This window comes from Hyla sarda, unplaced genomic scaffold (genome assembly GCF_029499605.1).
Source record: "Hyla sarda isolate aHylSar1 unplaced genomic scaffold, aHylSar1.hap1 scaffold_200, whole genome shotgun sequence".
Classification (NCBI taxonomy): Eukaryota; Metazoa; Chordata; class Amphibia; order Anura; family Hylidae; genus Hyla; species Hyla sarda.
In genome coordinates, this window is record NW_026608660.1 from 158,472 (window position 1) to 184,138 (window position 25,667).

At 46.2% G+C, this 25,667-nt stretch overlaps 11 non-coding genes across 11 annotated transcripts; all 11 read left to right on the plus strand.

The window, feature by feature from the left end:
* The first annotated feature begins 1,906 nt into the window (after positions 1-1,906).
* On the plus strand, positions 1,907-2,097 carry LOC130317429 (U2 spliceosomal RNA). The gene has a single exon (XR_008864546.1). It is a non-coding gene; the product is annotated as a U2 spliceosomal RNA (small nuclear RNA).
* Positions 2,098-4,195: 2,098 nt separating this feature from the next.
* On the plus strand, positions 4,196-4,386 carry LOC130317430 (U2 spliceosomal RNA). The gene has a single exon (XR_008864547.1). It is a non-coding gene; the product is annotated as a U2 spliceosomal RNA (small nuclear RNA).
* A 2,115-nt stretch (positions 4,387-6,501) lies between these two features.
* LOC130317542 (U2 spliceosomal RNA) lies at positions 6,502-6,692 on the plus strand. Its single transcript, XR_008864648.1, has one exon. It is a non-coding gene; the product is annotated as a U2 spliceosomal RNA (small nuclear RNA).
* A 2,090-nt stretch (positions 6,693-8,782) lies between these two features.
* On the plus strand, positions 8,783-8,973 carry LOC130317431 (U2 spliceosomal RNA). The gene has a single exon (XR_008864548.1). It is a non-coding gene; the product is annotated as a U2 spliceosomal RNA (small nuclear RNA).
* Positions 8,974-11,055: 2,082 nt separating this feature from the next.
* Positions 11,056-11,246, plus strand: LOC130317432 (U2 spliceosomal RNA). Its single transcript, XR_008864549.1, has one exon. It is a non-coding gene; the product is annotated as a U2 spliceosomal RNA (small nuclear RNA).
* A 2,081-nt stretch (positions 11,247-13,327) lies between these two features.
* LOC130317434 (U2 spliceosomal RNA) lies at positions 13,328-13,518 on the plus strand. Its single transcript, XR_008864550.1, has one exon. It is a non-coding gene; the product is annotated as a U2 spliceosomal RNA (small nuclear RNA).
* A 2,087-nt stretch (positions 13,519-15,605) lies between these two features.
* LOC130317435 (U2 spliceosomal RNA) lies at positions 15,606-15,796 on the plus strand. Its single transcript, XR_008864551.1, has one exon. It is a non-coding gene; the product is annotated as a U2 spliceosomal RNA (small nuclear RNA).
* Positions 15,797-17,891: 2,095 nt separating this feature from the next.
* Positions 17,892-18,082, plus strand: LOC130317437 (U2 spliceosomal RNA). The gene has a single exon (XR_008864553.1). It is a non-coding gene; the product is annotated as a U2 spliceosomal RNA (small nuclear RNA).
* Positions 18,083-20,182: 2,100 nt separating this feature from the next.
* LOC130317438 (U2 spliceosomal RNA) lies at positions 20,183-20,373 on the plus strand. Its single transcript, XR_008864554.1, has one exon. It is a non-coding gene; the product is annotated as a U2 spliceosomal RNA (small nuclear RNA).
* A 2,053-nt stretch (positions 20,374-22,426) lies between these two features.
* On the plus strand, positions 22,427-22,617 carry LOC130317439 (U2 spliceosomal RNA). The gene has a single exon (XR_008864555.1). It is a non-coding gene; the product is annotated as a U2 spliceosomal RNA (small nuclear RNA).
* Positions 22,618-24,711: 2,094 nt separating this feature from the next.
* Positions 24,712-24,902, plus strand: LOC130317440 (U2 spliceosomal RNA). Its single transcript, XR_008864556.1, has one exon. It is a non-coding gene; the product is annotated as a U2 spliceosomal RNA (small nuclear RNA).
* Positions 24,903-25,667: the final 765 nt, after the last annotated feature.

The window sequence follows — 25,667 nt, forward strand, 5'->3', positions numbered from 1 at the left end:
TGCTGCTGCTGACTAAATGGCCTCCTTAATTGGATCATTTGAGTAGCCAGCACACCTGTGCAGGTAGGGCATGACATGATAGGCAGCTGCCTTGATAGCGGGTGGGTGCTGAATGTTCCTAATTGACAAAATAAGATTAATGCTTATGAAGAAATATAAAATCTCATCCCTTCCCCAATATCGCGCCACACCCCTACCCCTTAATTCCCTGGTTGAACTTGATGGACATATGTCTTTTTTCGACCGTACTAACTATGTAACTATGTAACATAACATGGGGGGGGGGGGGGGGGGGGTCTCCTGGCTGTTCACACAGGTGTGTCATTGCTGTACATTGACCATGCATTGCTTCTGTGGTATTGCAAAGGCAAAGACAAATGCTTCCAGCCATCCATTGCACTAATGGATTGGTCATCAGCTGGCTGTCTATGTCCCGCATCAATATAGACCAAAGTACAGAGGGTTAGGCTATGCTATTGTGCACCTACCTGATGCATCAGAAGGTGCGAGGCCCTTGCTAAATTCTGTGCACAGACTTTGAGATCTATACTTTAGACTGTATCTAAACCTGCTCCAACATGGACTGACATTCTGGCCTACTTTCAGCCGATGCGACTTGTCTGTCGCTGAACAGTCGCTTTTTATGTATTCAGCACCTATGTATAATGTTGTAAAAATGCTCTAGAAGCTAAAGTCGCAGAAATGTCACACATATTTGGCCTGCAACTTTCTGTGCGACAAATTCAGACAGGAAAAATCAGTATAAATCCTTAGAAAATTATCCCCCAGTGTCTCCATCTGCTGGCGGTATTGAATAAGCATTGCTGCACTGATGGGGTATGCATTAGACGAAAAAAAAGAAGAAAAAGAAGAATAATACGCCCAGAAAAGAGGCGAAAAGGAGAAAAACGTAAAAAAACGTGAAAAAAAAGTAAGAGGAAGAGAAGGGAAAAAAAGGTGGAAATGGGTTTAAAAGTGATTTCGGCGGAGAAATATATATATATATATATATATATATATATATATATATATACGCGCACACACACACATATATATAAACGTATTCTCCGTTGAGATATTGCAGCCGCTGCTGTGTCCAGGCCCAGGAGCCTTAGCACTGTGCTGTGATGTCACTCAATACCACTGACATCACTAGGTGTAAACAACATCTCTCCTTTGCTGTGTATGTGACTATGGAGCTGTTTGGTGATGTCGTCTATTATGGCCTTCATAGAAGCAACAGGAGATTGTTGCATCCATCTAGAACCCTCAGAACTACAGTGCTATGATGTCACTCACTTCCACAGGCCTTGCAGAGTGTAAACAACAACAACCCAGCTTTGTTGTGTATGTAACCATAGGGATTTGTGATGTCACCTAGAACCTTCACAGCAGCGACAGCTTTATGAGGAGCATCAGCACTGCTCTGCCTGAGCAGAACCATCACCGCCATAGGTTGTCAAATAACCCGGATTTAACCCACACAGGTAAGTCCAGTGGGGTGCAGGCATGTCCTCTATGCTTACAGCTTCCCGTGGGTGTTGGTTTGATACCGTTTGGGGACAGCCAAGGAGGCATCTGCAGGCAACAAAGGTAGGTGTGTGCTTGTGTGTGTGTTTCCTATGCAGATCCTAAGCCCAGTGTCACATGCAAGTAGGAGGAGTAAGAAGGGTTCCTGGCAAATCCGGGTTATGGATTGCATTTAAAAAGGCCCCGTGGGAGTGCAATGGGCCCCTGTCTTGCTGCTTAGCAATAATGGTATGGGTTTAGGTTCTGCTGTGTGTACTGGTGGTTGACTGCCCCCCAGCCCAGAGTGTGCATGGAAAATTGTCTGGCAGCCTCCCTGACAGCAAGCAGTGATAGTGCCCATGAAGGGGACCTTGTTGGGCCCGCCCCTTTCACGGTTATCGCTTCTCGGCCTTTTGGCTAAGATCAAGTGTAGTATCTGTTCTTATCAGTTTAATATCTGATACGTCCCCTATCTGGGGACCATATATTAAATGGATTTTTGAGAACGGGGGCCGATTTCGAAGCTTGCTTCCGTCGCCCTATGCATTGACCCGATATGGCAGTATCTTCGGGTACAGTGCACCACCCCCTTACAGGGTTAAAAAGAAAGATTCCTACTTTCATTGCTACCTGCTTGCTGGCTAGCCAGCTAGCCAGCCCTGTGGGCCTTGCTGCTGCAGCCAAAAAACAAAAGGTGGTGCTGCTGCTGCTGCTTCTGCTGCTTCTGCTTGTGTCTGGCCGCTGTTGGAGCGTCCAGGCACAGGACTTCTGCTGCTGCTGACTAAATGGCCTCCTTAATTGGATCATTTGAGTAGCCAGCACACCTGTGCAGGTAGGGCATGACATGATAGGCAGCTGCCTTGATAGCGGGTGGGTGCTGAATGTTCCTAATTGACAAAATAAGATTAATGCTTATGAAGAAATATAAAATCTCATCCCTTCCCCAATATCGCGCCACACCCCTACCCCTTAATTCCCTGGTTGAACTTGATGGACATATGTCTTTTTTCGACCGTACTAACTATGTAACTATGTAACATAACATGGGGGGGGGGGGGGGGGGGGGGGTCTCCTGGCTGTTCACACAGGTGTGTCATTGCTGTACATTGACCATGCATTGCTTCTGTGGTATTGCAAAGGCAAAGACAAATGCTTCCAGCCATCCATTGCACTAATGGATTGGTCATCAGCTGGCTGTCTATGTCCCGCATCAATATAGACCAAAGTACAGAGGGTTAGGCTATGCTATTGTGCACCTACCTGATGCATCAGAAGGTGCGAGGCCCTTGCTAAATTCTGTGCACAGACTTTGAGATCTATACTTTAGACTGTATCTAAACCTGCTCCAACATGGACTGACATTCTGGCCTACTTTCAGCCGATGCGACTTGTCTGTCGCTGAACAGTCGCTTTTTATGTATTCAGCACCTATGTATAATGTTGTAAAAATGCTCTAGAAGCTAAAGTCGCAGAAATGTCACACATATTTGGCCTGCAACTTTCTGTGCGACAAATTCAGACAGGAAAAATCAGTATAAATCCTTAGAAAATTATCCCCCAGTGTCTCCATCTGCTGGCGGTATTGAATAAGCATTGCTGCACTGATGGGGTATGCATTAGACGAAAAAAAAGAAGAAAAAGAAGAATAATACGCCCAGAAAAGAGGCGAAAAGGAGAAAAACGTAAAAAAACGTGAAAAAAAAGTAAGAGGAAGAGAAGGGAAAAAAAGGTGGAAATGGGTTTAAAAGTGATTTCGGCGGAGAAATATATATATATATATATATATATATATATATATATATATATATATATACGCGCACACACACACATATATATAAACGTATTCTCCGTTGAGATATTGCAGCCGCTGCTGTGTCCAGGCCCAGGAGCCTTAGCACTGTGCTGTGATGTCACTCAATACCACTGACATCACTAGGTGTAAACAACATCTCTCCTTTGCTGTGTATGTGACTATGGAGCTGTTTGGTGATGTCGTCTATTATGGCCTTCATAGAAGCAACAGGAGATTGTTGCATCCATCTAGAACCCTCAGAACTACAGTGCTATGATGTCACTCACTTCCACAGGCCTTGCAGAGTGTAAACAACAACAACCCAGCTTTGTTGTGTATGTAACCATAGGGATTTGTGATGTCACCTAGAACCTTCACAGCAGCGACAGCTTTATGAGGAGCATCAGCACTGCTCTGCCTGAGCAGAACCATCACCGCCATAGGTTGTCAAATAACCCGGATTTAACCCACACAGGTAAGTCCAATGGGGTGCAGGCATGTCCTCTATGCTTACAGCTTCCCGTGGGTGTTGGTTTGATACCGTTTGGGGACAGCCAAGGAGGCATCTGCAGGCAACAAAGGTAGGTGTGTGCTTGTGTGTGTGTTTCCTATGCAGATCCTAAGCCCAGTGTCACATGCAAGTAGGAGGAGTAAGAAGGGTTCCTGGCAAATCCGGGTTATGGATTGCATTTAAAAAGGCCCCGTGGGAGTGCAATGGGCCCCTGTCTTGCTGCTTAGCAATAATGGTATGGGTTTAGGTTCTGCTGTGTGTACTGGTGGTTGACTGCCCCCCAGCCCAGAGTGTGCATGGAAAATTGTCTGGCAGCCTCCCTGACAGCAAGCAGTGATAGTGCCCATGAAGGGGACCTTGTTGGGCCCGCCCCTTTCACGGTTATCGCTTCTCGGCCTTTTGGCTAAGATCAAGTGTAGTATCTGTTCTTATCAGTTTAATATCTGATACGTCCCCTATCTGGGGACCATATATTAAATGGATTTTTGAGAACGGGGGCCGATTTCGAAGCTTGCTTCCGTCGCCCTATGCATTGACCCGATATGGCAGTATCTTCGGGTACAGTGCACCACCCCCTTACAGGGTTAAAAAGAAAGATTCCTACTTTCATTGCTACCTGCTTGCTGGCTAGCCAGCTAGCCAGCCCTGTGGGCCTTGCTGCTGCAGCCAAAAAACAAAAGGTGGTGCTGCTGCTGCTGCTTCTGCTGCTTCTGCTGCTTCTGCTTGTGTCTGGCCGCTGTTGGAGCGTCCAGGCACAGGACTTCTGCTGCTGCTGACTAAATGGCCTCCTTAATTGGATCATTTGAGTAGCCAGCACACCTGTGCAGGTAGGGCATGACATGATAGGCAGCTGCCTTGATAGCGGGTGGGTGCTGAATGTTCCTAATTGACAAAATAAGATTAATGCTTATGAAGAAATATAAAATCTCATCCCTTCCCCAATATCGCGCCACACCCCTAACCCTTAATTCCCTGGTTGAACTTGATGGACATATGTCTTTTTTCGACCGTACTAACTATGTAACTATGTAACATAACATGGGGGGGGGGGGGGGGGTCTCCTGGCTGTTCACACAGGTGTGTCATTGCTGTACATTGACCATGCATTGCTTCTGTGGTATTGCAAAGGCAAAGACAAATGCTTCCAGCCATCCATTGCACTAATGGATTGGTCATCAGCTGGCTGTCTATGTCCCGCATCAATATAGACCAAAGTACAGAGGGTTAGGCTATGCTATTGTGCACCTACCTGATGCATCAGAAGGTGCGAGGCCCTTGCTAAATTCTGTGCACAGACTTTGAGATCTATACTTTAGACTGTATCTAAACCTGCTCCAACATGGACTGACATTCTGGCCTACTTTCAGCCGATGCGACTTGTCTGTCGCTGAACAGTCGCTTTTTATGTATTCAGCACCTATGTATAATGTTGTAAAAATGCTCTAGAAGCTAAAGTCGCAGAAATGTCACACATATTTGGCCTGCAACTTTCTGTGCGACAAATTCAGACAGGAAAAATCAGTATAAATCCTTAGAAAATTATCCCCCAGTGTCTCCATCTGCTGGCGGTATTGAATAAGCATTGCTGCACTGATGGGGTATGCATTAGACGAAAAAAAAGAAGAAAAAGAAGAATAATACGCCCAGAAAAGAGGCGAAAAGGAGAAAAACGTAAAAAAACGTGAAAAAAAAGTAAGAGGAAGAGAAGGGAAAAAAAGGTGGAAATGGGTTTAAAAGTGATTTCGGCGGAGAAATATATATATATATATATATATATATATATATATATATATATATATATATATATATACATATACGCGCACACACACACATATATATAAACGTATTCTCCGTTGAGATATTGCAGCCGCTGCTGTGTCCAGGCCCAGGAGCCTTAGCACTGTGCTGTGATGTCACTCAATACCACTGACATCACTAGGTGTAAACAACATCTCTCCTTTGCTGTGTATGTGACTATGGAGCTGTTTGGTGATGTCGTCTATTATGGCCTTCATAGAAGCAACAGGAGATTGTTGCATCCATCTAGAACCCTCAGAACTACAGTGCTATGATGTCACTCACTTCCACAGGCCTTGCAGAGTGTAAACAACAACAACCCAGCTTTGTTGTGTATGTAACCATAGGGATTTGTGATGTCACCTAGAACCTTCACAGCAGCGACAGCTTTATGAGGAGCATCAGCACTGCTCTGCCTGAGCAGAACCATCACCGCCATAGGTTGTCAAATAACCCGGATTTAACCCACACAGGTAAGTCCAATGGGGTGCAGGCATGTCCTCTATGCTTACAGCTTCCCGTGGGTGTTGGTTTGATACCGTTTGGGGACAGCCAAGGAGGCATCTGCAGGCAACAAAGGTAGGTGTGTGCTTGTGTGTGTGTTTCCTATGCAGATCCTAAGCCCAGTGTCACATGCAAGTAGGAGGAGTAAGAAGGGTTCCTGGCAAATCCGGGTTATGGATTGCATTTAAAAAGGCCCCGTGGGAGTGCAATGGGCCCCTGTCTTGCTGCTTAGCAATAATGGTATGGGTTTAGGTTCTGCTGTGTGTACTGGTGGTTGACTGCCCCCCAGCCCAGAGTGTGCATGGAAAATTGTCTGGCAGCCTCCCTGACAGCAAGCAGTGATAGTGCCCATGAAGGGGACCTTGTTGGGCCCGCCCCTTTCACGGTTATCGCTTCTCGGCCTTTTGGCTAAGATCAAGTGTAGTATCTGTTCTTATCAGTTTAATATCTGATACGTCCCCTATCTGGGGACCATATATTAAATGGATTTTTGAGAACGGGGGCCGATTTCGAAGCTTGCTTCCGTCGCCTTATGCATTGACCCGATATGGCAGTATCTTCGGGTACAGTGCACCACCCCCTTACAGGGTTAAAAAGAAAGATTCCTACTTTCATTGCTACCTGCTTGCTGGCTAGCCAGCTAGCCAGCCCTGTGGGCCTTGCTGCTGCAGCCAAAAAACAAAAGGTGGTGCTGCTGCTGCTGCTTCTGCTGCTTCTGCTTGTGTCTGGCCGCTGTTGGAGCGTCCAGGCACAGGACTTCTGCTGCTGCTGACTAAATGGCCTCCTTAATTGGATCATTTGAGTAGCCAGCACACCTGTGCAGGTAGGGCATGACATGATAGGCAGCTGCCTTGATAGCGGGTGGGTGCTGAATGTTCCTAATTGACAAAATAAGATTAATGCTTATGAAGAAATATAAAATCTCATCCCTTCCCCAATATCGCGCCACACCCCTACCCCTTAATTCCCTGGTTGAACTTGATGGACATATGTCTTTTTTCGACCGTACTAACTATGTAACTATGTAACATAACATGGGGGGGGGGGGGGGGGGTCTCCTGGCTGTTCACACAGGTGTGTCATTGCTGTACATTGACCATGCATTGCTTCTGTGGTATTGCAAAGGCAAAGACAAATGCTTCCAGCCATCCATTGCACTAATGGATTGGTCATCAGCTGGCTGTCTATGTCCCGCATCAATATAGACCAAAGTACAGAGGGTTAGGCTATGCTATTGTGCACCTACCTGATGCATCAGAAGGTGCGAGGCCCTTGCTAAATTCTGTGCACAGACTTTGAGATCTATACTTTAGACTGTATCTAAACCTGCTCCAACATGGACTGACATTCTGGCCTACTTTCAGCCGATGCGACGTGTCTGTCGCTGAACAGTCGCTTTTTATGTATTCAGCACCTATGTATAATGTTGTAAAAATGCTCTAGAAGCTAAAGTCGCAGAAATGTCACACATATTTGGCCTGCAACTTTCTGTGCGACAAATTCAGACAGGAAAAATCAGTATAAATCCTTAGAAAATTATCCCCCAGTGTCTCCATCTGCTGGCGGTATTGAATAAGCATTGCTGCACTGATGGGGTATGCATTAGACGAAAAAAAAGAAGAAAAAGAAGAATAATACGCCCAGAAAAGAGGCGAAAAGGAGAAAAACGTAAAAAAACGTGAAAAAAAAGTAAGAGGAAGAGAAGGGAAAAAAAAGGTGGAAATGGGTTTAAAAGTGATTTCGGCGGAGAAATATATATATATATATATATATATATATATATATATATATATATACGCGCACACACACACATATATATAAACGTATTCTCCGTTGAGATATTGCAGCCGCTGCTGTGTCCAGGCCCAGGAGCCTTAGCACTGTGCTGTGATGTCACTCAATACCACTGACATCACTAGGTGTAAACAACATCTCTCCTTTGCTGTGTATGTGACTATGGAGCTGTTTGGTGATGTCGTCTATTATGGCCTTCATAGAAGCAACAGGAGATTGTTGCATCCATCTAGAACCCTCAGAACTACAGTGCTATGATGTCACTCACTTCCACAGGCCTTGCAGAGTGTAAACAACAACAACCCAGCTTTGTTGTGTATGTAACCATAGGGATTTGTGATGTCACCTAGAACCTTCACAGCAGCGACAGCTTTATGAGGAGCATCAGCACTGCTCTGCCTGAGCAGAACCATCACCGCCATAGGTTGTCAAATAACCCGGATTTAACCCACACAGGTAAGTCCAATGGGGTGCAGGCATGTCCTCTATGCTTACAGCTTCCCGTGGGTGTTGGTTTGATACCGTTTGGGGACAGCCAAGGAGGCATCTGCAGGCAACAAAGGTAGGTGTGTGCTTGTGTGTGTGTTTCCTATGCAGATCCTAAGCCCAGTGTCACATGCAAGTAGGAGGAGTAAGAAGGGTTCCTGGCAAATCCGGGTTATGGATTGCATTTAAAAAGGCCCCGTGGGAGTGCAATGGGCCCCTGTCTTGCTGCTTAGCAATAATGGTATGGGTTTAGGTTCTGCTGTGTGTACTGGTGGTTGACTGCCCCCCAGCCCAGAGTGTGCATGGAAAATTGTCTGGCAGCCTCCCTGACAGCAAGCAGTGATAGTGCCCATGAAGGGGACCTTGTTGGGCCCGCCCCTTTCACGGTTATCGCTTCTCGGCCTTTTGGCTAAGATCAAGTGTAGTATCTGTTCTTATCAGTTTAATATCTGATACGTCCCCTATCTGGGGACCATATATTAAATGGATTTTTGAGAACGGGGGCCGATTTCGAAGCTTGCTTCCGTCGCCCTATGCATTGACCCGATATGGCAGTATCTTCGGGTACAGTGCACCACCCCCTTACAGGGTTAAAAAGAAAGATTCCTACTTTCATTGCTACCTGCTTGCTGGCTAGCCAGCTAGCCAGCCCTGTGGGCCTTGCTGCTGCAGCCAAAAAACAAAAGGTGGTGCTGCTGCTGCTGCTTCTGCTGCTTCTGCTTGTGTCTGGCCGCTGTTGGAGCGTCCAGGCACAGGACTTCTGCTGCTGCTGACTAAATGGCCTCCTTAATTGGATCATTTGAGTAGCCAGCACACCTGTGCAGGTAGGGCATGACATGATAGGCAGCTGCCTTGATAGCGGGTGGGTGCTGAATGTTCCTAATTGACAAAATAAGATTAATGCTTATGAAGAAATATAAAATCTCATCCCTTCCCCAATATCGCGCCACACCCCTACCCCTTAATTCCCTGGTTGAACTTGATGGACATATGTCTTTTTTCGACCGTACTAACTATGTAACTATGTAACATAACATGGGGGGGGGGGGGGGGGGGTCTCCTGGCTGTTCACACAGGTGTGTCATTGCTGTACATTGACCATGCATTGCTTCTGTGGTATTGCAAAGGCAAAGACAAATGCTTCCAGCCATCCATTGCACTAATGGATTGGTCATCAGCTGGCTGTCTATGTCCCGCATCAATATAGACCAAAGTACAGAGGGTTAGGCTATGCTATTGTGCACCTACCTGATGCATCAGAAGGTGCGAGGCCCTTGCTAAATTCTGTGCACAGACTTTGAGATCTATACTTTAGACTGTATCTAAACCTGCTCCAACATGGACTGACATTCTGGCCTACTTTCAGCCGATGCGACTTGTCTGTCGCTGAACAGTCGCTTTTTATGTATTCAGCACCTATGTATAATGTTGTAAAAATGCTCTAGAAGCTAAAGTCGCAGAAATGTCACACATATTTGGCCTGCAACTTTCTGTGCGACAAATTCAGACAGGAAAAATCAGTATAAATCCTTAGAAAATTATCCCCCAGTGTCTCCATCTGCTGGCGGTATTGAATAAGCATTGCTGCACTGATGGGGTATGCATTAGACGAAAAAAAAGAAGAAAAAGAAGAATAATACGCCCAGAAAAGAGGCGAAAAGGAGAAAAACGTAAAAAAACGTGAAAAAAAAGTAAGAGGAAGAGAAGGGAAAAAAAGGTGGAAATGGGTTTAAAAGTGATTTCGGCGGAGAAATATATATATATATATATATATATATATATATATATACGCGCACACACACACATATATATAAACGTATTCTCCGTTGAGATATTGCAGCCGCTGCTGTGTCCAGGCCCAGGAGCCTTAGCACTGTGCTGTGATGTCACTCAATACCACTGACATCACTAGGTGTAAACAACATCTCTCCTTTGCTGTGTATGTGACTATGGAGCTGTTTGGTGATGTCGTCTATTATGGCCTTCATAGAAGCAACAGGAGATTGTTGCATCCATCTAGAACCCTCAGAACTACAGTGCTATGATGTCACTCACTTCCACAGGCCTTGCAGAGTGTAAACAACAACAACCCAGCTTTGTTGTGTATGTAACCATAGGGATTTGTGATGTCACCTAGAACCTTCACAGCAGCGACAGCTTTATGAGGAGCATCAGCACTGCTCTGCCTGAGCAGAACCATCACCGCCATAGGTTGTCAAATAACCCGGATTTAACCCACACAGGTAAGTCCAATGGGGTGCAGGCATGTCCTCTATGCTTACAGCTTCCCGTGGGTGTTGGTTTGATACCGTTTGGGGACAGCCAAGGAGGCATCTGCAGGCAACAAAGGTAGGTGTGTGCTTGTGTGTGTGTTTCCTATGCAGATCCTAAGCCCAGTGTCACATGCAAGTAGGAGGAGTAAGATGGGTTCCTGGCAAATCCGGGTTATGGATTGCATTTAAAAAGGCCCCGTGGGAGTGCAATGGGCCCCTGTCTTGCTGCTTAGCAATAATGGTATGGGTTTAGGTTCTGCTGTGTGTACTGGTGGTTGACTGCCCCCCAGCCCAGAGTGTGCATGGAAAATTGTCTGGCAGCCTCCCTGACAGCAAGCAGTGATAGTGCCCATGAAGGGGACCTTGTTGGGCCCGCCCCTTTCACGGTTATCGCTTCTCGGCCTTTTGGCTAAGATCAAGTGTAGTATCTGTTCTTATCAGTTTAATATCTGATACGTCCCCTATCTGGGGACCATATATTAAATGGATTTTTGAGAACGGGGGCCGATTTCGAAGCTTGCTTCCGTCGCCCTATGCATTGACCCGATATGGCAGTATCTTCGGGTACAGTGCACCACCCCCTTACAGGGTTAAAAAGAAAGATTCCTACTTTCATTGCTACCTGCTTGCTGGCTAGCCAGCTAGCCAGCCCTGTGGGCCTTGCTGCTGCAGCCAAAAAACAAAAGGTGGTGCTGCTGCTGCTGCTTCTGCTGCTTCTGCTTGTGTCTGGCCGCTGTTGGAGCGTCCAGGCACAGGACTTCTGCTGCTGCTGACTAAATGGCCTCCTTAATTGGATCATTTGAGTAGCCAGCACACCTGTGCAGGTAGGGCATGACATGATAGGCATCTGCCTTGATAGCGGGTGGGTGCTGAATGTTCCTAATTGACAAAATAAGATTAATGCTTATGAAGAAATATAAAATCTCATCCCTTCCCCAATATCGCGCCACACCCCTACCCCTTAATTCCCTGGTTGAACTTGATGGACATATGTCTTTTTTCGACCGTACTAACTATGTAACTATGTAACATAACATGGGGGGGGGGGGGGGGGTCTCCTGGCTGTTCACACAGGTGTGTCATTGCTGTACATTGACCATGCATTGCTTCTGTGGTACTGCAAAGGCAAAGACAAATGCTTCCAGCCATCCATTGCACTAATGGATTGGTCATCAGCTGGCTGTCTATGTCCCGCATCAATATAGACCAAAGTACAGAGGGTTAGGCTATGCTATTGTGCACCTACCTGATGCATCAGAAGGTGCGAGGCCCTTGCTTTCTGTGCACAGACTTTGAGATCTATACTTTAGACTGTATCTAAACCTGCTCCAACATGGACTGACATTCTGGCCTACTTTCAGCCGATGCGACTTGTCTGTCGCTGAACAGTCGCTTTTTATGTATTCAGCACCTATGTATAATGTTGTAAAAATGCTCTAGAAGCTAAAGTCGCAGAAATGTCACACATATTTGGCCTGCAACTTTCTGTGCGACAAATTCAGACAGGAAAAATCAGTATAAATCCTTAGAAAATTATCCCCCAGTGTCTCCATCCGCTGGCGGTATTGAATAAGCATTGCTGCACTGATGGGGTATGCATTAGACGAAAAAAAAGAAGAAAAAGAAGAATAATACGCCCAGAAAAGAGGCGAAAAGGAGAAAAACGTAAAAAAACGTGAAAAAAAAGTAAGAGGAAGAGAAGGGAAAAAAAGGTGGAAATGGGTTTAAAAGTGATTTCGGCGGAGAAATATATATATATATATATATATATATATATATATATATATACGCGCACACACACACATATATATAAACGTATTCTCCGTTGAGATATTGCAGCCGCTGCTGTGTCCAGGCCCAGGAGCCTTAGCACTGTGCTGTGATGTCACTCAATACCACTGACATCACTAGGTGTAAACAACATCTCTCCTTTGCTGTGTATGTGACTATGGAGCTGTTTGGTGATGTCGTCTATTATGGCCTTCATAGAAGCAACAGGAGATTGTTGCATCCATCTAGAACCCTCAGAACTACAGTGCTATGATGTCACTCACTTCCACAGGCCTTGCAGAGTGTAAACAACAACAACCCAGCTTTGTTGTGTATGTAACCATAGGGATTTGTGATGTCACCTAGAACCTTCACAGCAGCGACAGCTTTATGAGGAGCATCAGCACTGCTCTGCCTGAGCAGAACCATCACCGCCATAGGTTGTCAAATAACCCGGATTTAACCCACACAGGTAAGTCCAATGGGGTGCAGGCATGTCCTCTATGCTTACAGCTTCCCGTGGGTGTTGGTTTGATACCGTTTGGGGACAGCCAAGGAGGCATCTGCAGGCAACAAAGGTAGGTGTGTGCTTGTGTGTGTGTTTCCTATGCAGATCCTAAGCCCAGTGTCACATGCAAGTAGGAGGAGTAAGAAGGGTTCCTGGCAAATCCGGGTTATGGATTGCATTTAAAAAGGCCCCGTGGGAGTGCAATGGGCCCCTGTCTTGCTGCTTAGCAATAATGGTATGGGTTTAGGTTCTGCTGTGTGTACTGGTAGTTGACTGCCCCCCAGCCCAGAGTGTGCATGGAAAATTGTCTGGCAGCCTCCCTGACAGCAAGCAGTGATAGTGCCCATGAAGGGGACCTTGTTGGGCCCGCCCCTTTCACGGTTATCGCTTCTCGGCCTTTTGGCTAAGATCAAGTGTAGTATCTGTTCTTATCAGTTTAATATCTGATACGTCCCCTATCTGGGGACCATATATTAAATGGATTTTTGAGAACGGGGGCCGATTTCGAAGCTTGCTTCCGTCGCCCTATGCATTGACCCGATATGGCAGTATCTTCGGGTACAGTGCACCACCCCCTTACAGGGTTAAAAAGAAAGATTCCTACTTTCATTGCTACCTGCTTGCTGGCTAGCCAGCTAGCCAGCCCTGTGGGCCTTGCTGCTGCAGCCAAAAAACAAAAGGTGGTGCTGCTGCTGCTGCTTCTGCTGCTTCTGCTTGTGTCTGGCCGCTGTTGGAGCGTCCAGGCACAGGACTTCTGCTGCTGCTGACTAAATGGCCTCCTTAATTGGATCATTTGAGTAGCCAGCACACCTGTGCAGGTAGGGCATGACATGATAGGCAGCTGCCTTGATAGCGGGTGGGTGCTGAATGTTCCTAATTGACAAAATAAGATTAATGCTTATGAAGAAATATAAAATCTCATCCCTTCCCCAATATCGCGCCACACCCCTACCCCTTAATTCCCTGGTTGAACTTGATGGACATATGTCTTTTTTCGACCGTACTAACTATGTAACTATGTAACATAACATGGGGGGGGGGGGGGGGGGTCTCCTGGCTGTTCACACAGGTGTGTCATTGCTGTACATTGACCATGCATTGCTTCTGTGGTATTGCAAAGGCAAAGACAAATGCTTCCAGCCATCCATTGCACTAATGGATTGGTCATCAGCTGGCTGTCTATGTCCCGCATCAATATAGACCAAAGTACAGAGGGTTAGGCTATGCTATTGTGCACCTACCTGATGCATCAGAAGGTGCGAGGCCCTTGCTAAATTCTGTGCACAGACTTTGAGATCTATACTTTAGACTGTATCTAAACCTGCTCCAACATGGACTGACATTCTGGCCTACTTTCAGCCGATGCGACTTGTCTGTCGCTGAACAGTCGCTTTTTATGTATTCAGCACCTATGTATAATGTTGTAAAAATGCTCTAGAAGCTAAAGTCGCAGAAATGTCACACATATTTGGCCTGCAACTTTCTGTGCGACAAATTCAGACAGGAAAAATCAGTATAAATCCTTAGAAAATTATCCCCCAGTGTCTCCATCTGCTGGCGGTATTGAATAAGCATTGCTGCACTGATGGGGTATGCATTAGACGAAAAAAAAGAAGAAAAAGAAGAATAATACGCCCAGAAAAGAGGCGAAAAGGAGAAAAACGTAAAAAAACGTGAAAAAAAAGTAAGAGGAAGAGAAGGGAAAAAAAGGTGGAAATGGGTTTAAAAGTGATTTCGGCGGAGAAATATATATATATATATATATATATATATATATATATATATATACGCGCACACACACACATATATATAAACGTATTCTCCGTTGAGATATTGCAGCCGCTGCTGTGTCCAGGCCCAGGAGCCTTAGCACTGTGCTGTGATGTCACTCAATACCACTGACATCACTAGGTGTAAACAACATCTCTCCTTTGCTGTGTATGTGACTATGGAGCTGTTTGGTGATGTCGTCTATTATGGCCTTCATAGAAGCAACAGGAGATTGTTGCATCCATCTAGAACCCTCAGAACTACAGTGCTATGATGTCACTCACTTCCACAGGCCTTGCAGAGTGTAAACAACAACAACCCAGCTTTGTTGTGTATGTAACCATAGGGATTTGTGATGTCACCTAGAACCTTCACAGCAGCGACAGCTTTATGAGGAGCATCAGCACTGCTCTGCCTGAGCAGAACCATCACCGCCATAGGTTGTCAAATAACCCGGATTTAACCCACACAGGTAAGTCCAATGGGGTGCAGGCATGTCCTCTATGCTTACAGCTTCCCGTGGGTGTTGGTTTGATACCGTTTGGGGACAGCCAAGGAGGCATCTGCAGGCAACAAAGGTAGGTGTGTGCTTGTGTGTGTGTTTCCTATGCAGATCCTAAGCCCAGTGTCACATGCAAGTAGGAGGAGTAAGAAGGGTTCCTGGCAAATCCGGGTTATGGATTGCATTTAAAAAGGCCCCGTGGGAGTGCAATGGGCCCCTGTCTTGCTGCTTAGCAATAATGGTATGGGTTTAGGTTCTGCTGTGTGTACTGGTGGTTGACTGCCCCCCAGCCCAGAGTGTGCATGGAAAATTGTCTGGCAGCCTCCCTGACAGCAAGCAGTGATAGTGCCCATGAAGGGGACCTTGTTGGGCCCGCCCCTTTCACGGTTATCGCTTCTCGGCCTTTTGGCTAAGATCAAGTGTAGTATCTGTTCTTATCAGTTTAATATCTGATACGTCCCCTATCTGGGGACCATATATTAAATGGATTTTTGAGAACGGGGGCCGATTTCGAAGCTTGCTTCCGTCGCCCTATGCATTGACCCGATATGGCAGTATCTTCGGGTACAGTGCACCACCCCCTTACAGGGTTAAAAAGAAAGATTCCTACTTTCATTGCTACCTGCTTGCTGGCTAGCCAGCTAGCCAGCCCTGTGGGCCTTGCTGCTGCAGCCAAAAAACAAAAGGTGGTGCTGCTGCTGCTGCTTCTGCTGCTTCTGCTTGTGTCTGGCCGCTGTTGGAGCGTCCAGGCACAGGACTTCTGCTGCTGCTGACTAAATGGCCTCCTTAATTAAATCATTTGAGTAGCCAGCACACCTGTGCAGGTAGGGCATGACATGATAGGCAGCTGCCTTGATAGCGGGTGGGTGCTGAATGTTCCTAATTGACAAAATAAGATTAATGCTTATGAAGAAATATAAAATCTCATCCCTTCCCCAATATCGCGCCACACCCCTACCCCTTAATTCCCTGGTTGAACTTGATGGACATATGTCTTTTTTCGACCGTACTAACTATGTAACTATGTAACATAACATGGGGGGGGGGGGGGGGGGGGGGGATCTCCTGGCTGTTCACACAGGTGTGTCATTGCTGTACATTGACCATGCATTGCTTCTGTGGTATTGCAAAGGCAAAGACAAATGCTTCCAGCCATCCATTGCACTAATGGATTGGTCATCAGCTGGCTGTCTATGTCCCGCATCAATATAGACCAAAGTACAGAGGGTTAGGCTATGCTATTGTGCACCTACCTGATGCATCAGAAGGTGCGAGGCCCTTGCTAAATTCTGTGCACAGACTTTGAGATCTATACTTTAGACTGTATCTAAACCTGCTCCAACATGGACTGACATTCTGGCCTACTTTCAGCCGATGCGACTTGTCTGTCGCTGAACAGTCGCTTTTTATGTATTCAGCACCTATGTATAATGTTGTAAAAATGCTCTAGAAGCTAAAGTCGCAGAAATGTCACACATATTTGGCCTGCAACTTTCTGTGCGACAAATTCAGACAGGAAAAATCAGTATAAATCCTTAGAAAATTATCCCCCAGTGTCTCCATCTGCTGGCGGTATTGAATAAGCATTGCTGCACTGATGGGGTATGCATTAGACGAAAAAAAAGAAGAAAAAGAAGAATAATACGCCCAGAAAAGAGGCGAAAAGGAGAAAAACGTAAAAAAACGTGAAAAAAAAGTAAGAGGAAGAGAAGGGAAAAAAAGGTGGAAATGGGTTTAAAAGTGATTTCGGCGGACAAATATATATATATATATATATATATATATATATATATATATATATACGCGCACACACACACATATATATAAACGTATTCTCCGTTGAGATATTGCAGCCGCTGCTGTGTCCAGGCCCAGGAGCCTTAGCACTGTGCTGTGATGTCACTCAATACCACTGACATCACTAGGTGTAAACAACATCTCTCCTTTGCTGTGTATGTGACTATGGAGCTGTTTGGTGATGTCGTCTATTATGGCCTTCATAGAAGCAACAGGAGATTGTTGCATCCATCTAGAACCCTCAGAACTACAGTGCTATGATGTCACTCACTTCCACAGGCCTTGCAGAGTGTAAACAACAACAACCCAGCTTTGTTGTGTATGTAACCATAGGGATTTGTGATGTCACCTAGAACCTTCACAGCAGCGACAGCTTTATGAGGAGCATCAGCACTGCTCTGCCTGAGCAGAACCATCACCGCCATAGGTTGTCAAATAACCCGGATTTAACCCACACAGGTAAGTCCAATGGGGTGCAGGCATGTCCTCTATGCTTACAGCTTCCCGTGGGTGTTGGTTTGATACCGTTTGGGGACAGCCAAGGAGGCATCTGCAGGCAACAAAGGTAGGTGTGTGCTTGTGTGTGTGTTTCCTATGCAGATCCTAAGCCCAGTGTCACATGCAAGTAGGAGGAGTAAGAAGGGTTCCTGGCAAATCCGGGTTATGGATTGCATTTAAAAAGGCCCCGTGGGAGTGCAATGGGCCCCTGTCTTGCTGCTTAGCAATAATGGTATGGGTTTAGGTTCTGCTGTGTGTACTGGTGGTTGACTGCCCCCCAGCCCAGAGTGTGCATGGAAAATTGTCTGGCAGCCTCCCTGACAGCAAGCAGTGATAGTGCCCATGAAGGGGACCTTGTTGGGCCCGCCCCTTTCACGGTTATCGCTTCTCGGCCTTTTGGCTAAGATCAAGTGTAGTATCTGTTCTTATCAGTTTAATATCTGATACGTCCCCTATCTGGGGACCATATATTAAATGGATTTTTGAGAACGGGGGCCGATTTCGAAGCTTGCTTCCGTCGCCCTATGCATTGACCCGATATGGCAGTATCTTCGGGTACAGTGCACCACCCCCTTACAGGGTTAAAAAGAAAGATTCCTACTTTCATTGCTACCTGCTTGCTGGCTAGCCAGCTAGCCAGCCCTGTGGGCCTTGCTGCTGCAGCCAAAAAACAAAAGGTGGTGCTGCTGCTGCTGCTTCTGCTGCTTCTGCTTGTGTCTGGCCGCTGTTGGAGCGTCCAGGCACAGGACTTCTGCTGCTGCTGACTAAATGGCCTCCTTAATTGGATCATTTGTGTAGCCAGCACACCTGTGCAGGTAGGGCATGACATGATAGGCAGCTGCCTTGATAGCGGGTGGGTGCTGAATGTTCCTAATTGACAAAATAAGATTAATGCTTATGAAGAAATATAAAATCTCATCCCTTCCCCAATATCGCGCCACACCCCTACCCCTTAATTCCCTGGTTGAACTTGATGGACATATGTCTTTTTTCGACCGTACTAACTATGTAACTATGTAACATAACATGGGGGGGGGGGGGGGGGGGGGTCTCCTGGCTGTTCACACAGGTGTGTCATTGCTGTACATTGACCATGCATTGCTTCTGTGGTATTGCAAAGGCAAAGACAAATGCTTCCAGCCATCCATTGCACTAATGGATTGGTCATCAGCTGGCTGTCTATGTCCCGCATCAATATAGACCAAAGTACAGAGGGTTAGGCTATGCTATTGTGCACCTACCTGATGCATCAGAAGGTGCGAGGCCCTTGCTAAATTCTGTGCACAGACTTTGAGATCTATACTTTAGACTGTATCTAAACCTGCTCCAACATGGACTGACATTCTGGCCTACTTTCAGCCGATGCGACTTGTCTGTCGCTGAACAGTCGCTTTTTATGTATTCAGCACCTATGTATAATGTTGTAAAAATGCTCTAGAAGCTAAAGTCGCAGAAATGTCACACATATTTGGCCTGCAACTTTCTGTGCGACAAATTCAGACAGGAAAAATCAGTATAAATCCTTAGAAAATTATCCCCCAGTGTCTCCATCTGCTGGCGGTATTGAATAAGCATTGCTGCACTGATGGGGTATGCATTAGACGAAAAAAAAGAAGAAAAAGAAGAATAATACGCCCAGAAAAGAGGCGAAAAGGAGAAAAACGTAAAAAAACGTGAAAAAAAAGTAAGAGGAAGAGAAGGGAAAAAAAGGTGGAAATGGGTTTAAAAGTGATTTCGGCGGAGAAATATATATATATATATATATATATATATATATATATATATATATATATATATACGCGCACACACACACATATATATAAACGTATTCTCCGTTGAGATATTGCAGCCGCTGCTGTGTCCAGGCCCAGGAGCCTTAGCACTGTGCTGTGATGTCACTCAATACCACTGACATCACTAGGTGTAAACAACATCTCTCCTTTGCTGTGTATGTGACTATGGAGCTGTTTGGTGATGTCGTCTATTATGGCCTTCATAGAAGCAACAGGAGATTGTTGCATCCATCTAGAACCCTCAGAACTACAGTGCTATGATGTCACTCACTTCCACAGGCCTTGCAGAGTGTAAACAACAACAACCCAGCTTTGTTGTGTATGTAACCATAGGGATTTGTGATGTCACCTAGAACCTTCACAGCAGCGACAGCTTTATGAGGAGCATCAGCACTGCTCTGCCTGAGCAGAACCATCACCGCCATAGGTTGTCAAATAACCCGGATTTAACCCACACAGGTAAGTCCAATGGGGTGCAGGCATGTCCTCTATGCTTACAGCTTCCCGTGGGTGTTGGTTTGATACCGTTTGGGGACAGCCAAGGAGGCATCTGCAGGCAACAAAGGTAGGTGTGTGCTTGTGTGTGTGTTTCCTATGCAGATCCTAAGCCCAGTGTCACATGCAAGTAGGAGGAGTAAGAAGGGTTCCTGGCAAATCCGGGTTATGGATTGCATTTAAAAAGGCCCCGTGGGAGTGCAATGGGCCCCTGTCTTGCTGCTTAGCAATAATGGTATGGGTTTAGGTTCTGCTGTGTGTACTGGTGGTTGACTGCCCCCCAGCCCAGAGTGTGCATGGAAAATTGTCTGGCAGCCTCCCTGACAGCAAGCAGTGATAGTGCCCATGAAGGGGACCTTGTTGGGCCCGCCCCTTTCACGGTTATCGCTTCTCGGCCTTTTGGCTAAGATCAAGTGTAGTATCTGTTCTTATCAGTTTAATATCTGATACGTCCCCTATCTGGGGACCATATATTAAATGGATTTTTGAGAACGGGGGCCGATTTCGAAGCTTGCTTCCGTCGCCCTATGCATTGACCCGATATGGCAGTATCTTCGGGTACAGTGCACCACCCCCTTACAGGGTTAAAAAGAAAGATTCCTACTTTCATTGCTACCTGCTTGCTGGCTAGCCAGCTAGCCAGCCCTGTGGGCCTTGCTGCTGCAGCCAAAAAACAAAAGGTGGTGGTGCTGCTGCTGCTTCTGCTGCTTCTGCTTGTGTCTGGCCGCTGTTGGAGCGTCCAGGCACAGGACTTCTGCTGCTGCTGACTAAATGGCCTCCTTAATTGGATCATTTGAGTAGCCAGCACACCTGTGCAGGTAGGGCATGACATGATAGGCAGCTGCCTTGATAGCGGGTGGGTGCTGAATGTTCCTAATTGACAAAATAAGATTAATGCTTATGAAGAAATATAAAATCTCATCCCTTCCCCAATATCGCGCCACACCCCTACCCCTTAATTCCCTGGTTGAACTTGATGGACATATGTCTTTTTTCGACCGTACTAACTATGTAACTATGTAACATAACATGGGGGGGGGGGGGGGGTCTCCTGGCTGTTCACACAGGTGTGTCATTGCTGTACATTGACCATGCATTGCTTCTGTGGTATTGCAAAGGCAAAGACAAATGCTTCCAGCCATCCATTGCACTAATGGATTGGTCATCAGCTGGCTGTCTATGTCCCGCATCAATATAGACCAAAGTACAGAGGGTTAGGCTATGCTATTGTGCACCTACCTGATGCATCAGAAGGTGCGAGGCCCTTGCTAAATTCTGTGCACAGACTTTGAGATCTATACTTTAGACTGTATCTAAACCTGCTCCAACATGGACTGACATTCTGGCCTACTTTCAGCCGATGCGACTTGTCTGTCGCTGAACAGTCGCTTTTTATGTATTCAGCACCTATGTATAATGTTGTAAAAATGCTCTAGAAGCTAAAGTCGCAGAAATGTCACACATATTTGGCCTGCAACTTTCTGTGCGACAAATTCAGACAGGAAAAATCAGTATAAATCCTTAGAAAATTATCCCCCAGTGTCTCCATCTGCTGGCGGTATTGAATAAGCATTGCTGCACTGATGGGGTATGCATTAGACGAAAAAAAAGAAGAAAAAGAAGAATAATACGCCCAGAAAAGAGGCGAAAAGGAGAAAAACGTAAAAAAACGTGAAAAAAAAGTAAGAGGAAGAGAAGGGAAAAAAAGGTGGAAATGGGTTTAAAAGTGATTTTGGCGGAGAAATATATATATACGCGCACACACACACATATATATAAACGTATTCTCCGTTGAGATATTGCAGCCGCTGCTGTGTCCAGGCCCAGGAGCCTTAGCACTGTGCTGTGATGTCACTCAATACCACTGACATCACTAGGTGTAAACAACATCTCTCCTTTGCTGTGTATGTGACTATGGAGCTGTTTGGTGATGTCGTCTATTATGGCCTTCATAGAAGCAACAGGAGATTGTTGCATCCATCTAGAACCCTCAGAACTACAGTGCTATGATGTCACTCACTTCCACAGGCCTTGCAGAGTGTAAACAACAACAACCCAGCTTTGTTGTGTATGTAACCATAGGGATTTGTGATGTCACCTAGAACCTTCACAGCAGCGACAGCTTTATGAGGAGCATCAGCACTGCTCTGCCTGAGCAGAACCATCACCGCCATAGGTTGTCAAATAACCCGGATTTAACCCACACAGGTAAGTCCAATGGGGTGCAGGCATGTCCTCTATGCTTACAGCTTCCCGTGGGTGTTGGTTTGATACCGTTTGGGGACAGCCAAGGAGGCATCTGCAGGCAACAAAGGTAGGTGTGTGCTTGTGTGTGTGTTTCCTATGCAGATCCTAAGCCCAGTGTCACATGCAAGTAGGAGGAGTAAGAAGGGTTCCTGGCAAATCCGGGTTATGGATTGCATTTAAAAAGGCCCCGTGGGAGTGCAATGGGCCCCTGTCTTGCTGCTTAGCAATAATGGTATGGGTTTAGGTTCTGCTGTGTGTACTGGTGGTTGACTGCCCCCCAGCCCAGAGTGTGCATGGAAAATTGTCTGGCAGCCTCCCTGACAGCAAGCAGTGATAGTGCCCATGAAGGGGACCTTGTTGGGCCCGCCCCTTTCACGGTTATCGCTTCTCGGCCTTTTGGCTAAGATCAAGTGTAGTATCTGTTCTTATCAGTTTAATATCTGATACGTCCCCTATCTGGGGACCATATATTAAATGGATTTTTGAGAACGGGGGCCGATTTCGAAGCTTGCTTCCGTCGCCCTATGCATTGACCCGATATGGCAGTATCTTCGGGTACAGTGCACCACCCCCTTACAGGGTTAAAAAGAAAGATTCCTACTTTCATTGCTACCTGCTTGCTGGCTAGCCAGCTAGCCAGCCCTGTGGGCCTTGCTGCTGCAGCCAAAAAACAAAAGGTGGTGCTGCTGCTGCTGCTGCTTCTGCTGCTTCTGCTTGTGTCTGGCCGCTGTTGGAGCGTCCAGGCACAGGACTTCTGCTGCTGCTGACTAAATGGCCTCCTTAATTGGATCATTTGAGTAGCCAGCACACCTGTGCAGGTAGGGCATGACATGATAGGCAGCTGCCTTGATAGCGGGTGGGTGCTGAATGTTCCTAATTGACAAAATAAGATTAATGCTTATGAAGAAATATAAAATCTCATCCCTTCCCCAATATCGCGCCACACCCCTACCCCTTAATTCCCTGGTTGAACTTGATGGACATATGTCTTTTTTCGACCGTACTAACTATGTAACTATGTAACATAACATGGGGGGGGGGGGGGGGTCTCCTGGCTGTTCACACAGGTGTGTCATTGCTGTACATTGACCATGCATTGCTTCTGTGGTATTGCAAAGGCAAAGACAAATGCTTCCAGCCATCCATTGCACTAATGGATTGGTCATCAGCTGGCTGTCTATGTCCCGCATCAATATAGACCAAAGTACAGAGGGTTAGGCTATGCTATTGTGCACCTACCTGATGCATCAGAAGGTGCGAGGCCCTTGCTAAATTCTGTGCACAGACTTTGAGATCTATACTTTAGACTGTATCTAAACCTGCTCCAACATGGACTGACATTCTGGCCTACTTTCAGCCGATGCGACTTGTCTGTCGCTGAACAGTCGCTTTTTATGTATTCAGCACCTATGTATAATGTTGTAAAAATGCTCTAGAAGCTAAAGTCGCAGAAATGTCACACATATTTGGCCTGCAACTTTCTGTGCGACAAATTCAGACAGGAAAAATCAGTATAAATCCTTAGAAAATTATCCCCCAGTGTCTCCATCTGCTGGCGGTATTGAATAAGCATTGCTGCACTGATGGGGTATGCATTAGACGAAAAAAAAGAAGAAAAAGAAGAATAATACGCCCAGAAAAGAGGCGAAAAGGAGAAAAACGTAAAAAAACGTGAAAAAAAAGTAAGAGGAAGAGAAGGGAAAAAAAGGTGGAAATGGGTTTAAAAGTGATTTCGGCGGAGAAATATATATATATATATATATATATATATATATATATATATATATATATACGCGCACACACACACATATATATAAACGTATTCTCCGTTGAGATATTGCAGCCGCTGCTGTGTCCAGGCCCAGGAGCCTTAGCACTGTGCTGTGATGTCACTCAATACCACTGACATCACTAGGTGTAAACAACATCTCTCCTTTGCTGTGTATGTGACTATGGAGCTGTTTGGTGATGTCGTCTATTATGGCCTTCATAGAAGCAACAGGAGATTGTTGCATCCATCTAGAACCCTCAGAACTACAGTGCTATGATGTCACTCACTTCCACAGGCCTTGCAGAGTGTAAACAACAACAACCCAGCTTTGTTGTGTATGTAACCATAGGGATTTGTGATGTCACCTAGAACCTTCACAGCAGCGACAGCTTTATGAGGAGCATCAGCACTGCTCTGCCTGAGCAGAACCATCACCGCCATAGGTTGTCAAATAACCCGGATTTAACCCACACAGGTAAGTCCAATGGGGTGCAGGCATGTCCTCTATGCTTACAGCTTCCCGTGGGTGTTGGTTTGATACCGTTTGGGGACAGCCAAGGAGGCATCTGCAGGCAACAAAGGTAGGTGTGTGCTTGTGTGTGTGTTTCCTATGCAGATCCTAAGCCCAGTGTCACATGCAAGTAGGAGGAGTAAGAAGGGTTCCTGGCAAATCCGGGTTATGGATTGCATTTAAAAAGGCCCCGTGGGAGTGCAATGGGCCCCTGTCTTGCTGCTTAGCAATAATGGTATGGGTTTAGGTTCTGCTGTGTGTACTGGTGGTTGACTGCCCCCCAGCCCAGAGTGTGCATGGAAAATTGTCTGGCAGCCTCCCTGACAGCAAGCAGTGATAGTGCCCATGAAGGGGACCTTGTTGGGCCCGCCCCTTTCACGGTTATCGCTTCTCGGCCTTTTGGCTAAGATCAAGTGTAGTATCTGTTCTTATCAGTTTAATATCTGATACGTCCCCTATCTGGGGACCATATATTAAATGGATTTTTGAGAACGGGGGCCGATTTCGAAGCTTGCTTCCGTCGCCCTATGCATTGACCCGATATGGCAGTATCTTCGGGTACAGTGCACCACCCCCTTACAGGGTTAAAAAGAAAGATTCCTACTTTCATTGCTACCTGCTTGCTGGCTAGCCAGCTAGCCAGCCCTGTGGGCCTTGCTGCTGCAGCCAAAAAACAAAAGGTGGTGCTGCTGCTGCTGCTGCTTCTGCTGCTTCTGCTTGTGTCTGGCCGCTGTTGGAGCGTCCAGGCACAGGACTTCTGCTGCTGCTGACTAAATGGCCTCCTTAATTGGATCATTTGAGTAGCCAGCACACCTGTGCAGGTAGGGCATGACATGATAGGCAGCTGCCTTGATAGCGGGTGGGTGCTGAATGTTCCTAATTGACAAAATAAGATTAATGCTTATGAAGAAATATAAAATCTCATCCCTTCCCCAATATCGCGCCACACCCCTACCCCTTAATTCCCTGGTTGAACTTGATGGACATATGTCTTTTTTCGACCGTACTAACTATGTAACTATGTAACATAACATGGGGGGGGGGGGGGGGGGGTCTCCTGGCTGTTCACACAGGTGTGTCATTGCTGTACATTGACCATGCATTGCTTCTGTGGTATTGCAAAGGCAAAGACAAATGCTTCCAGCCATCCATTGCACTAATGGATTGGTCATCAGCTGGCTGTCTATGTCCCGCATCAATATAGACCAAAGTACAGAGGGTTAGGCTATGCTATTGTGCACCTACCTGATGCATCAGAAGGTGCGAGGCCCTTGCTAAATTCTGTGCACAGACTTTGAGATCTATACTTTAGACTGTATCTAAACCTGCTCCAACATGG